The following is a 12,269-nucleotide window of genomic DNA, read 5'->3' as shown; positions in this document are numbered from 1 at the left end:
TTATGTAGCCAGAACGGCTAGGGTCAGGAAAACAGAGTCTTTGTTTATTCTGTATGATTACATGCACAAAATGGAAAGCTGCTCAATCAGATTGTAATGTCACTCAGGTGCTAAAAGGGAGGGGTAATTCTGTGTAGGAAAAAACAATGTGTTCCCTAATGCAACTAAGATCTCCGTATTATCTGACTATTATGTAGTAATATTTTTCACTCGGTGTGCATTAGGGAACACATTGTTTTTTCCTGTATGATTCCAACAAGCTTGGTGCTCCTGCTTCAAAGCAGACTATTGCTCGCTGGATCTGTAATACAATTCAGCAGGCTCATTTGGCAGCTGGATTGCCGCTGCCAAAATCAGTTAAGGCCCATTCCACTAGGAATGGGCCTTTCAAGAAGGCCGCCATTACCCGAGACAATCGGTCGGCCTGGAGGGTCTCTGAGGTTCTTGTGTACCTTCGGTAGAAGGTAAAAGGTCGGTACTCGAGGATTGTTGACCGATAGATACTCGTGTTCTGATTTGGTGATTATACCTGTTTGATAGGCCCTGTCAATGATATTCATGTATGATTTAGTATAATTCTCTGTTGGATCAAAGAGACTCTTCTGATAGCATGATTGATCGTCCACTTGTATCTTGGCTTGTTTTAAATATTGATCTGTTGGCCATATAACAACGTTTCCCCCTTTGTCTACTGGGAATACTCACTGTGAAAGCAACACCTTGTAAACATTGGAAAATTTTGTTTCCTCCCATGAAAGCTGGTATATCTCTAGGATTGCTGAATTATCTTTGAATAGTGACTCTGCTAAAATGTGATATAACCACAGGATATCTACATTTGGAAACAAATGTTTATTAGAATATTGTGTGCTTTTTCACCGCACTGAATCATATATATCCAGTATTGGGGATTAATCCCTGTTAGACTATCATATCTTTTGTGTGTTCCTCATTGCACTGAATCTTATGTATCTAGTATTGGGGATCAATCCCTGTTAGACTATCATATCTATTTACTTTACTTACATCACTGCCTGATTTCTCTTGCTCTCCGTATTATAGCAATCAGCACAAATGGGGTTCAATGCTCTGTTCTTATACCAACAACAATTCAGGCATTTATGATGTGTTTAATATAAGTGATTTGTATGAGTACCTGCACACTGGAATTGACTGCACAGACTGGAGATTTACCCACCTACGGTCAAACCGCACTGAGTATGCCCAATCTCGTCTGATCTTGGAAGCCATACACTGCAGGGCCTGGTCAGTAGCCGGTTGGGAGACCAACAGGGAATACTAGGTACCGTAGGTATTTTACTCTCCAGTCATTTGTGTCCTTTCGGTTTTCTGTGCAGATCCAGGTATCCAATCTCTACTCATTTAATTGTGATAGTCTGACAGGCTACAGCTGAACCTAACGGAGTTACCTTAGTCCCAAAAATGTTCTCAATTAAGGAAATTCCTAGGTCATTAAGAAAATAAACATAATTTCACTCACCTAATTCTTATCGCCAGAAATTGCAGCAATTATGCTTTGAATAATTATTTATCTATAATTGCCTTCTCCCTCTCCTTTTAAGTATATCTCATAAAAGTTAAGTATTAATATAGTCATACGTTCATATCTTATCATCTTATTATAATTTTTTCATAAGTGTGCCCTAGAAAAGATATATATAGCTGCCTTTGTCTTTTTGCTCTTATAAAAGACCACACCCCCTGTTATAGAATAAAAATTCCATCTAGGCACTCACCAATAAAAGCAGGCTGTTTTAATAAAGTTCTATGAAGTGCAAATAAAGACATGGTCGACGTTTCAATGCCTTAGGATCTTCATCGGGACATATCAGCACAATGAACCATCCACCAAACAGCCAGAGGAGTGAATGACACCCATCACCAAAGGCAGACCTATATACCCCTTTCAATTACCAATCATGTCACAAAAGCATTATGGGTACTTAATTGAATCAAACATAACAAGACTCATGTTCATTACAGTACACACACCAAAAAGCTGGCACCTTATACACCTGCATCAGCGCATTAGATAAATGTAGGAAGCTGTATCATAATAAGCACAAAGAATAAAACCAACACCTAAATTGGATAATCGGCTCTGGCCGGAAGTGCTGTGTGTTCCACCTGTTGTGGAATGCACTGACGTCACCGGAAGCGACGCAGCTCGCCATATAGTTAAATAGACATTATAAACCAGACAGCGCTCAACACTCAGCGCTTGTCTCTAATACGGACCCCAGCAGCGCAGACTCAAACAGGGTGACCACATCACACAAACAAATAGAGCAAATAGGAAAATGTAGTTATGAATACACTATGACAAGGCGCCACCTCAAAATTGTGCAACCATCACTCTGTGGTGGAAATATTTGAAATATATTTACGTTCCTTATATGTACACCAGTATCCTCTTTGCTTCAGAGCCCTGGATCTCACATGCTCAGCATATGCAAGGATAAATAAAATCTCATGTGTAGTAATGTCAATTTAATACATTAATTTTACACAACACACATAGATGTACATGAACAATAACGAAAAATTCCCACTATGATTCCGCGTTGGCTGTAGGGTGTTGCTGATCCCCTGGTTCCAGAAGCAGTTTGGAGAGCACTGAACGGTACCTGTATGCTTCTTCTGAAGTTGCCTACCAGGGTGGATTTACTTCGGATATTTAACAATGCTTGTTTGAGAACTGTTTATCCATCAGTTCTCTACAACATCTGGTAATTGTTTCAGTCCTCTGGGGACAGTTAATGGAATCATAGTGGGAATTTTTCGTTATTGTACATGTACAGCTATGTGTGTTGTGTAAAATTCATGTATTAATTTGACATTACTACACATGAGATTTTATTTATCCTTGCATATGCTGAGCATGTGAGATCCAGGGCTCTGAAGCAAAGAGGATACTGGTGTACATATAAGGAACGTAAATATATTTCAAATATTTCCACCACAGAGTGATGGTTGCACAATTTTGAGGTGGCGCCTTGTCATAGTGTATTCATAACTACATTTTCCTAGATAACTTTACGAGTGTAATTGGAGGTACGCTGATTTTTGAATCTGCTGGACAGGGCTGCCTGATTGTTTTTGCGCAGACGATTTATCACCTTAAGTGCTTTCTTCAAATAGAGCAGATAACTTAGATTCCGAAAACGGAATCCATAAAGCCAGGTACACCAGGAACCGATCTGCGTTCCAACGCCGGTGGAACGCACTGACATCACCGGGACTGTGCAGATAGAATAAGGGCAGCTAGATATAGACTAAGCATATAGAAACCATCAACCCTGTAACGCATAATACAACAACAGGGGATGTGTGACAATAAAAAATGATCCATAATCTGACAATGAAGTTGGACCTATTAGGAACATCATATAGTATAATATCATATAACAGGATTTAAATACATGTACCTACAACAATATTAGAAAAATTTGCATAGTAGTTGAAAATGGAAATTATCTAGGTAATTGAAAAAGGAGCCTTACAGGTCTGCCCCTAAACACCCAAAAGTGATGTTTAATAACATTGCATAAGAAACAAGAAAGATATTCTGAAACAAAAACATAAAGAAAAAGAAAAAATAAAGAAAAAAAAGAAAAAATATATACATATGCATATATAAATAAATAAATAAAAATATATACACATAAAAAATAGAAATAATAGATCAGTGTCAGGGCCTTCCAAAACTAAAAAAACAACAATAAATAAAAAAAATCTTATTCAACGCAAAAAAATGTTGTACGGATTTGCTTCATTAAGTCCCCTTGGTACCAGTGTGTCTAACTCATATATCCAACGAGCTTCACTTCTTCGGAGGGCAGTTAATCGGTCACCACCACGTCTAAATTTAGGGATATGATCCACTAGCATACAACGCAGACTAGCAACAGAGTGTCCTGCTTTCTTAAAGTGCATAGCGACAGGTTTGTCCGATGACCCTGTTTCCAAAGCAGCCCTGAAAGTGGAGCGGTGGTTCGCCATGCAATCACGAAAGCATCTTTTCATCATACCAAAGTAATATAACCCATCCTGCAGTGCAATCTGTGTCTAATCGACAACTTTTTCCCACGATGTAGATGCTTAATATAGGACCCAATAAGCATAGATCTGCAAGTAGTGTAGTCTGCACACCAAAAACAGCCATTCCTACCCCTTGGCAACCAACTGTCGCATTGTGCCTGGGGTTTGAGCATAGGTCTCATTAGCAGATCTTTTAGATTTCTCCCTCATCTGTAGGCAAATACAGACAGTGCTGTTCCTATGGCTGTCAATGTTGGGTTGGAGGATAATATTGGCCAATGTTTGGTTACTATTTTGCGAGCTTGGTTAGCTGCTACATCATAAGTGCTAGTGAAAATCATACGTGACGGATCTAACCGATCTACACGTGTTTGGTCATCCTGTGAAAAATGTAGCCTTGCTTTGGTGAGACACCTCTTAATAGTTGTAGGAGTATGTCCCTCCGTTTTGAGCAAAGGGGATATCTCCTCTAGTTGAACTTCTGCAGTTGATGAAACAGAGTTGTTTCTTAATATTCTCAAAAATTTGATTAATCCGTAGACTCCCTTTTAATTTGGATGGATGATGGCGTTCTCGTCGTGGTCATGGCAACCAGGAAACTCTGTGTGCTCGCATCCTGAGCGGGATCACTGATTAAAGCTGTGGAGTGTAATTGATTAAATATGGAACCAAATGAATTATGTATATGAAGATCGGCTAAACAGTACTGAAAAACACTTAATGTGTGGATTATACATTAGACAAGCGTATGCGCTCAGAAAAAATGCTACTGTTTGGACTAATACTAGCTACTGAATCTAAGGGGAAGAAATAGGGGGAGAAAGAAGAAAATGTGGTTGTTGTATTTAAGTGTATATGTCCATAATAAGTGAATATGCGTCCGCCGGGTATATGTGGTTACTAATTGACATGTCATAAAACACATACTCATTCTGTGCTCAAGAATCTGGATGGTATACTTATACAATCGTCAATCATAAATATCTACTATATTAGTCATGGCCCGACCAATCTGTGCCCATTATAGAGACAGGCATAGTGTTTGTAGGTAGAAAGTTACTCAAAAAACACTCCATTGAATCCTGTCATTAAGGCCCGTCGGTCTGGTGGTATTAAGTTTAAATTGCCATCGCGCTTCTAATTTCAGTAGAGAACCAGCTCTGTCGCCCCCTCGAATGCTCTTTGGGATGTGATCGATAATTTGGAAGTTCAGTTCGCTCAGAGAGTGTCCACATTCCGCATAATGCCTGGCTACAGGTTGTTCGGACTTTCGCTGGCTAAGTACTACCTTAATCGCGGACCTGTGCATTGCAAAACGTTCCCTGGCTGTGCGCACTGTCTTACCCACATATTGCAATTTGCATGGGCAAGTTATTAAGTAAACTACATGCGTGGTGGTACATGTAAGGACATGCCGTATAGAGTAAGTTTGGCCAGTGGCACTGGATATAAAAGCTCCTCCCGTGGTCATGTATTTGCATGTTTCACATCCCAGGCACTTATAGCACCCGGGGGTTCTAGACAGAAACGTGTTGGATGGAGGAGGTTTAAAGTTCGTAATGTCTGTGTGTACTACGAAGTCTCTAACGGTTTTGCCCTTGGTGTGACATACCATGGGTCGTTTCTTGTGCAATGTGGAGAGTTTTTGATCGGTCGCTACAGTAGGCCATAAGGCTCTCAGAGCCCTAGGTACCACGGTGCTGGTGGTATTAAATTTAGAGACAAAAGGTATAATTTGTGCTGCCTCCTTTGGTTGCGGCTTCAGGAGATCATCCCTTTTGCTAGAAGCTACCCTTTTCTCCATGTCCCGTAACATCTTGCGTTGGTATCCTCTGTTCGCAAAACGTTGGGTAACGTCTGAAAGTGCTTCCTTGAGTGCAGAGGGGTTGCTGGTAATTCTAGCTGCCCGAATGTACTGGGATTTTGGTAGTCCTTTCTTTAAGGCCACGGGGTGATGACTGTTGTACCTAAGCAGCGTGTTTTTATCGGTGGGTTTATGGTAAAGGTCTGTTTGCAGTCCATCGGTGGTAATTGATATATTGACATCCAAGTAATTCAATTGATTGGCATCGCTTTGAGCTGTCACTTTAATAGGCGATGTCCTATTGTTGATAAACCGGATCATTGCCTCAAATTTGTCTTGTCCCCCCATCCAGAGAATAAATACGTCTATATATCTCGAGTAATGGAGTATATGTTGAGAAAATTCTTTGTTCATGAAGAACATATGTTGCTCCTCAGCCAACATGAAGACGTTCGCGAAGGACGAGGAAACATTACTCCCCATGGCACACCCGCTAAGTTGGCGGTAGAAGTTGCCATCGAAAAGGAAGTAGTTACGTGTCAGCGTCAATTCGAGTAGATTCAGAAAGAGAATGTGATCCAATGACTTCATATCAGACTGTATTAGAAACTGCTTCATAGCTGCTAGTCCCTCCTTGTGTGGGATGCTTGTATACAAGCTGCAGATATCTAATGTGCATATTAGAGTATCTGGTGGTACAGTGGGAATGGACTTCAGATGGTTAAGGAAACTAGTGGTGTCTTTCAAATGGCGAGGTTGTTGACCAATAAGTGGCTGTAAAAGACTGTCCAAGAATGTGGAGATGGGCTGGTAAATGGATTTGTGCGCTGAGATTATGGGCCTGGCAGGCCCATAATCTCAGCGCACAAATCCATTTACCAGCCCATCTCCACATTCTTGGACAGTCTTTTACAGCCACTTATTGGTCAACAACCTCGCCAGGCCCATAATCTCTGGTCTGCCAGGCCCATAATCTCAGCGCACAAATCCATTTACCAGCCCATCTCCACATTCTTGGACTGTCTTTTACAGCCACTTATTGGTCAACAACCTGCCAGGCCCATAATCTCAGCGCACAAATCCATTTACCAGCCCATCTCCACATTCTTGGACAGTCTTTTACAGCCACTTATTGGTCAACAACCTCGCCATTTGAAAGACACCACTAGTTTCCTTAACCATCTGAAGTCCATTCCCACTGTACCACCAGATACTCTAATATGCACATTAGATATCTGCAGCTTGTATACAAGCATCCCACACAAGGAGGGACTAGCAGCTATGAAGCAGTTTCTAATACAGTCTGATATGAAGTCATTGGATCACATTCTCTTTCTGAATCTACTCGAATTGACGCTGACACGTAACTACTTCCTTTTCGATGGCAACTTCTACCGCCAACTTAGCGGGTGTGCCATGGGGAGTAATGTTTCCCCGTCCTTCGCGAACGTCTTCATGTTGGCTGAGGAGCAACATATGTTCTTCATGAACAAAGAATTTTCTCAACATATACTCCATTACTCGAGATATATAGACGTATTTATTCTCTGGACGGGGGGACAAGACAAATTTGAGGCAATGATCCAGTTTATCAACAATAGGACATCGCCTATTAAAGTGACAGCTCAAAGCGATGCCAAGCAATTGAATTACTTGGATGTCAATATATCAATTACCACCGATGGACTGCAAACAGACCTTTACCATAAACCCACCGATAAAAACACGCTGCTTAGGTACAACAGTCATCACCCCGTGGCCTTAAAGAAAGGACTACCAAAATCCCAGTACATTCGGGCAGCTAGGATTACCAGCAACCCCTCTGCACTCAAGGAAGCACTTTCAGACGTTACCCAACGTTTTGCGAACAGAGGATACCAACGCAAGATGTTACGGGACATGGAGAAAAGGGTAGCTTCTAGCAAAAGGGATGATCTCCTGAAGCCGCAACCAAAGGAGGCAGCACAAATTATACCTTTTGTCTCTAAATTTAATACCACCAGCCCCGTGGTACCTAGGGCTCTGAGAGCCTTATGGCCTATTGTAGCGACCGATCAAAAACTCTCCACATTGCACAAGAAACGACCCATGGTATGTCACACCAAGGGCAAAACCGTTAGAGACTTCGTAGTACACACAGACATTACGAACTTTAAACCTCCTCCATCCAACACGTTTCTGTCTAGAACCCCCGGGTGCTATAAGTGCCTGGGATGTGAAACATGCAAATACATGACCACGGGAGGAGCGTTTATATCCAGTGCCACTGGCCGAACTTACTCTATACGGCATGTCCTTACATGTACCACCACGCATGTAGTTTACGTAATAACTTGCCCATGCAAATTGCAATATGTGGGTAAGACAGTGCGCACAGCCAGGGAACGTTTTGCAATGCACAGGTCCGCGATTAAGGTAGCACTTAGCCAGCGAAAGTCCGAACAACCTGTAGCCAGGCATTATGCGGAATGTGGACACTCTCTGAGCGAACTGAACTTCCAAATTATCGATCACATCCCGAAGAGCATTCGAGGGGGCGACAGAGCTGGTTCTCTACTGAAATTAGAAGCGCGATGGCAATTTAAACTTAATACCACCAGACCGACGGGCCTTAATGACAGGATTCAATGGAGTGTTTTTTGAGTAACTTTCCACCTACAAACACTATGCCTGTCTCTATAATGGGCACAGATTGGTCGGGCCATGACTAATATAGTAGATATTTATGATTGACGATTGTATATGTATACCATCCAGATTCTTGAGCACAGAATGAGTATGTGTTTTATGACATGTCAATTAGTAACCACATATACCCGGCGGACGCATATTCACTTATTATGGACATATACACTTAAATACAACAACCACATTTTCTTCTTTCTCCCCCTATTTCTTCCCCTTAGATTCAGTAGCTAGTATTAGTCCAAACAGTAGCATTTTTTCTGAGCGCATACACTTGTCTAATGTATAATCCACACATTAAGTGTTTTTCAGTACTGTTTAGCAGATCTTCATATACATAATTCATTTGGTTCCATATTTAATCAATTACACTCCACAGCTTTAATCAGTGATCCCGCTCAGGATGCGAGCACACGGAGTTTCCTGGTTGCCATGACCACGACGAGAACGCCTTGCCACTTCCGTTTACTGGAGGCCACCATGACAACGCCTGAGAGCCGCACTGAGCAACGTGATCACCTGATCACAGCTTCCTGCACACACGTCACACTAGCTAGACGGAAGCCACTCACTTTCTCTGCACGCAGCTGTTCTTCCCGCCGACGGGTCCTCCTCACACATAGAGGTACGTTGTTCTGTTTCACATTCCCTTTTGTTTGCTCACCTTGACAAAGGGGTGGTTTATGCCCCGAAATGTTGGAATGCAAATTGTAACTATGATCCAGTAAAAGCACCTGTTGCAATTTTAACAAGCCTCCGAGTGCCGCTGTATGTATTAGAGTTGTTGGTAAATATGGTTTTCCAGATGGCACCGGAGCATGATATCACCAGCTAGGTGAGTGCCGATCCGTTTGCAGCAGCTATATATATATATATATATATATATATTTATTTATTTATTTTTTGTTATTTATATATGCATATACTGTATATATATATATATATATATTTTTTTTTTTTTTTTTCATTTTCTTTGTTTTTCTTTCAGAATATCTTTCTTGTTTCTTATGTAATGTTATTAAACATCACTTTTGGGTGTTTAGGGGCAAACCTGTAAGGCTCCTTTTTCAATTACCTAGATAATTTCCATTTTCAACTATATGCAAATTTTTCTAATATTGTTATAGGTACATATATTTAAATCCTGTTATATGATATTATACTATATGATGTTCCTAATAGATCCAACTGCATTGTCGGATTATCGATCATTTTTTATTGTCACACATCCCCTGTTGTTTATTATGCATTACTGGGTTGATGGTTTCTATATGCACAGTCTATATCTAGCTGCCCTTATTCTATCTGCACAGTGCCGGGTACTTCCGGTGACGTCAGTGCATTCCACCGGCGTTGGAACGCAGAACGGTTTCTGGTGTGCCTGGCGTTATGGATTCCGTTTTCGGAATCTCTATGTTTTTTGCTCTATTTGTTTGTGTGATGTGGTTACCCTGTTTGAGTCTGTGCTGCTGGGGTCCGTATTAGAGACAAGCGCTGAGTGTTGCTTGTCTCTAATACCTGTCTGGTTTATAATGTCTATTTAACTATATTTTGAGCCACAGCACTTCAAGTGACGTCAGTGCGTTTCACAACAGGTGGAACGCACAGGACTTCCGGCCAGAGTCGATTATCCAATTTAGGTGTTAGTTTTATTCTTTGTGCTTATTATGATACAGCTTCCTACATTAATCTAATGCACTGATGCAGGTGTATAAGGTGCCAGCTTTTTGGTGTGTGTACTGTAATGAACATGAGTATTGTTATGTTTGATTCATATAAGTACCCATAATGCTTTTGTGACATGATTGGTAATTGAAAGGGGTATATAGGTCTGCCTTTGGTGATGGATGTCATTCACTCCTCTGGCTGCTTGGTTGATGGTTCATTGTGCTGCTATGTCCTGATGAAGATCCTAAGGCATTGAAACTTCGGCCATGTCTTTTTTTGCACTTTAAAGAACTTTATTAAAACAGCCTGCTTTTATTGGTGAGTGCCTATATGAAATTTTTATTCTAGTCAAATATATATATATATATATATATATATAATCAAAATAATACTCTCTCTCTCTGCGCTGATAAGTGCAGTATACTTAATGCAATTACTGCACTGAAAGTAGGAGTGGCAGCCTGAATCTTCTAAATTCCCCGTTAGAAGGAATTGATAATTAAATATATAAAACAATAAAAGAATTGGCACCCACAATTCGTATTAATGCTTAATAATGTACACAGACCCCTTAATGGGTTTCACTCTTAAAACATAATGGTGGCATGTTCCATCTAAAAAACTTTTATTATCGTAAAAACATACAATCAATGTTTGTACAGAAAAGTTGTGGTAAATCACTTCACCCTTTTTACAGATCAATGACCATAGTAGCAATTTGCATGTAATACTTTGTGATATCCTCTTTTTTACTGATTCAAAAAAATTAGCTTCATAAGAAGACAACCCTTTGTGGGCGCCAATTCTTCTATTGTGTTATATATATAATATGAGCGGGTTCGGTTCTTAGAGAACCGAACCCTACCGGACTTCACGTCATGATCCCAGATCCGAGTCAGTTTTCCTGTCTGACCCAGAAACCAGAACGAGGCAAAACATTATCATCCCACTGTCTGGTTCTCGCGGTGTTTGGATTCCATTTAAGGAGTCGCTCGTCGCCACCATTTTCACTCCGGCATTGGAGAGTGTAGAGAGAAGACATGTCTCCGTCCTCAGTGTTCTCAGTGGTAGTGTCTTGTGCTGCATCAGTCCAGTCACAGTGGTTGTGTCCTCTGCTGCCATATGTCCACTGCTGCTGTATAAGTCCAGTCCAGTGGTGCTGTGTTGTGCTGCATCAGTCCAGTGGTGGTGTCACTGTGCTGCCGTATATGTCCAGTGATCCTGCAGTCTATGTCCATTGATACTGCCGTATATGTCCAGCGGTACTGTCGTACAAATCCAGTGATCCTGCCGTATAACTCCAGTGATCCTGCTGTATAAATCCAGTGATCCTGCCGTATAAGTCCATTGATCCTGCCAGATAATTACAGTGGTACTGGCGTATATGTCCAGTCCAGTGATACTGCCGTATATGTCCAGTGGTACTGCCGTATATATGTCCAGTGATCCTGGCGTATATGTCCATTGATACTGCCGTATATGTTCAGTGATATTGCCGTATATGTCCAGCAGTACTGCCGTATAAATCCAGTGATCCTACCGTATAATTCCAGTGATCCTGCCGTATAAATCCAGCGGTACTGCCTTATAAATCCAATGATCCTGCCGTATAAGTCCAGTCCAGTGATACTGCCTTATAAATCCAGTGATCCTGCCGTATAAGTCCAGTCCAGTGATACTGCCATATATGTCCAGTGATACTGCCATATATGTCCAGTGATACTGCTGTATCTGTCCAGCGGTACTGCCGTATAAATCCAGTGATCCTGCCATATAATTCCAGTGATCCTGCCGTATAAATCCAGTGATCCTGCTATAAAAGCCAAGTGATCCTGCTATATAATTACAGTGGTACTGGCGCATAAATCTAGTCAGTGATACTGCCGTATATGTGCAGCGGTACTGCCTAATATGTCCAGTGGTACTGCTGTATAAATCCAGTGATCCTGCCGTATAATTACAGTGGTACTGGCGTATAAGTCCAGTCCAGTGATACTGCCGTATATGTGCAGTTATCCTGCTGTATATGTTAATTGATACTGCTGTGTAC

The 12,269-nt window shown here is 41.2% G+C and overlaps 1 pseudogene; it reads left to right on the top strand.

The window, feature by feature from the left end:
* The first annotated feature begins 1,196 nt into the window (after positions 1-1,196).
* Positions 1,197-1,315, top strand: LOC134964874 (5S ribosomal RNA; annotated as a pseudogene).
* Positions 1,316-12,269: the final 10,954 nt, after the last annotated feature.

The sequence above is a fragment of the Pseudophryne corroboree genome, chromosome 9, assembly GCF_028390025.1.
Source record: "Pseudophryne corroboree isolate aPseCor3 chromosome 9, aPseCor3.hap2, whole genome shotgun sequence".
In the NCBI taxonomy this organism is placed as follows: domain Eukaryota; kingdom Metazoa; phylum Chordata; class Amphibia; order Anura; family Myobatrachidae; genus Pseudophryne; species Pseudophryne corroboree.
Note: the sequence above shows the minus strand (reverse complement) of the source record. Positions and strands in the feature narration are given on the sequence as shown.